Genomic DNA, 3,062 nt, shown 5'->3' on the forward strand with positions numbered 1-3,062 from the left:
GCGCGAGGCGCCGGGCCGGCCAATCCCCGCGTCCCGCGCGCCACGCGCGCGCCCGGGGCCGGCCGGCTCCCCTTCCAACCGCTCCTCGTTCGCGGGCCCGGCAAGGGAAAGGGAGGGATTGATGGAGAGGGGCTCGTCTTCACTCCCCGCCTCGTTCCCCGAGAGCGTTTCGCCTTCTGGGGACGCTTGGTGCTGTGGTAAAGGTGCGTAGTTCCGTGCGTGGCTTGCTGGGGAGATGCTCCGGGCAAGCGGCCGCTCCGTTCTCGTCAGGCCGAGCCCGAAGTGGGGGAACACCGGGTAGCTCCGTGCTGTCAAATATAATTCACAGGCTGGGGAGACCTGAGAAAACCCCCAAACACCAACTTGTCAGTGCACCAGGAAAACCTTCATTCCTTTCACCCCTCTTCCCCCTTCCAGCCCTCTCTCCACGGCTGAGCCTGGTGACATGTCCGTGGAGTTGGCAGGCTGGCTTTGCTCCACGAATCACCTTCCATTATCCCAGGTTGCTGCAAGCCCTGTCCAGCCTGGCCTTGGACACTTCCAGGGATGGGGCAGCCACAGCTTCTCTGGGTAATCTGTGCCAGGGCCTCCCCACCCTCACCGGGAAGGACTTATCCCGAGATCCCATCTAACCCTGCCCTCTGTCAGTGTGAAGCTGTCCCTTCTTGCCTGTCACTCCAAGTCCTTGGCAAAGAAATGACAGTGAAAACATACAAAACTAAAACCCCAGAACACTCTCCTCTCCATATGGAAACACAGTCAGCAAGGCACTTGGGACGAGTTGGGATTTGAAACAGAATTTTGTTTGCAACTGCTAGAAAAGTTCAAAATTTAAGAAAGTGCTGAAACCTGTGCAGGAGCCATGCTTAGCATAGCACAAACTCACATCCAAAGCAGCCCCTCACTCTGGGTGTATGGTTTTTGGAAGCGACTGAGGCTGGGCAGGTGCCTCAGTCAGTATCTCTGTGACTCTGAGAAACATTCTCCCCCTCCTTGTGCAAGAGGCTCACAGCTCCCCTCGACATCCCAGGAGAGTGACGCTTTTAAAAGGACCTTATTTCTTTTTCTGCACTCTAAGGGGACAAAGCAGAGTACACTTGTGACAGGGCCAGCCCATCCCTCTGTCCCCACCCTGCTTGCCGAGATTTCCATGCTTCCATTGCTGGTGCAAAGCACCGGAGAGGTGAGGCACCCTTTGCGGTGCCTTTCTGGGGTTCGGTCCCATTCCTGCTGCCAGGCCCTGCCGTGCAGTGGCTTTTTCTGTAGGGCTAAACACGAGGTGACCAAGGACAGGTCGGCTCTATATCCCCACAGCTCTGGATAGGCGCTTGTGTGGTCCGTGGGCAGAGCGAGGGCCGAGCTTCTTGGCCGAGAGTGGTGGGGAGAGGAGGTGGCGGGGGGAGAGGGAGTGGGATCAGGAGCAGGAATGCTGCTGCCACTGCCCACCGCCTGAACTGTCCTCCAAGGGTCAAACTGTTCAACTTCAGCCCCTTTGCCAGACTCAATCCTACTTTAGGGGAACAAAAGCCCGAAGCAGGCAACGATCAAGAAATGGGAGCACAATGATTTAAGCTTATCACACAGCCCAGAAATAAAGGACGCTGAGCTCGTGTGGGGGAGAGGGGGAGACCTTCAGAAGGGCTTTGTTTGCTGTAAGAAGATTGAACTCTGAGGCGACCCGATAGCCCTAAAAGTTTAGGGTCTGTGTTGCTGAGAGACCTTTGGGCACAGCCCATCCACACGTCGACCTCACAAGTTGAGAGCCAGCCTTAATGACCAGCCTGCCTCAGGTGAACACGGGCACGACATCCCGGGACATGCGGGGACAAAGCTGTGGGGACAGGGTGGCCCGGCCCCTCCCAGCTCTGCCTCCCTCATACCCTGCGGTGTCCTGAGGGTTCGGGGTCCTAGGGCTGCCCACACACACCAGGGTGTCCTGATCCCTGTGGTGTCCAGCACCCACAAACCCTGACAGTGGGGTGGTTCTGCTCTTAAATGGGGTGTGAGAATATGTCCCCACACAGCAGAGTACTGGGGTGCTCTGCGGAGGGAAGCAATCAAAATTGCTGGGGTGCGTATCCCCCACATCCTGATCCAGGTCCTTCCCATGCACGCTGCAGCAATCAGTGCCACATGGAGGGACACGATGAGGAGCAGTCCCCCAACTCCCAAGCTGTATTAGCACTTTTGGGGTTTGTTCTGGGATCCAGGCGAAGAGGGGTCCCCCCACAAGCTCTGTCCCGGCATCTTTCCCTGCTCCCCCCAGCCTGGCCCTTGTCGGGGGCCGATTGTTCCCGGCGGATTTGCATGGCAGGTGCAGGCCTGCAGAGCGATTTTGCAGTGCTGGCCCCCCACCCCACCAAGAGGGTTTGCCTCCTCCCCCTTGTGAAAAAAGGCTGCCGGTGCCTTCCTTTCCCATGAAGAAGAGAAGAAGCTTGAGGATCGCGTGAACACGCTTCAGTTTTCTTATTCTTTTCTATAGATGTGGGGAAAAGAACAGCCGATTGTGTGAAAAACCCAGTGCCTGCAAAAAGGGACATTGGCCATCCAGGCGAAGGTGCGCGAGGGAGAGCACTAATCGCTGAACCAGGAGACAAATACGATTACCAGCTCCGAGCCTTGAGTCAGAAAGTCTCATAGACTTTAAGATGTTAATCCCCAACATAATCCTTCCTTTGGCGTGTAGGAATAGTGCAGCCACAAGAGTTGTTTTGTTATTTATATTGGCGTTTAATAAAACTCAGCCAGTGGTGAATGGGCTGCCCACTCTCCAATGGTAATTAATTCCCTATTTCAGTGACCCAATTGTGCTGGGATAGAGCAGTGGGACAGTCCCACTGCCCCAACCCGCCTTTGTGCAGCTACACGGCTCTCGTGCTTCAACAGCTATGGAAACTCATTCTTTTGATGTCATTCAATGAGTTTTCCTTGGGCATCTTCTAAACTTCAAGGACCCTTTTCTTTCTCGAACGCCTGAAAAGCAGGACTAGCTTGACCACCTCTGTAGAATTTAATGGTTTGGTGAAAGGGCCTTTTGGGGGGCAGGGGGGGTGGGGGTGATT

This window comes from Zonotrichia albicollis, chromosome 5 (assembly GCF_047830755.1).
Source record: "Zonotrichia albicollis isolate bZonAlb1 chromosome 5, bZonAlb1.hap1, whole genome shotgun sequence".
NCBI lineage: Eukaryota > Metazoa > Chordata > Aves > Passeriformes > Passerellidae > Zonotrichia > Zonotrichia albicollis.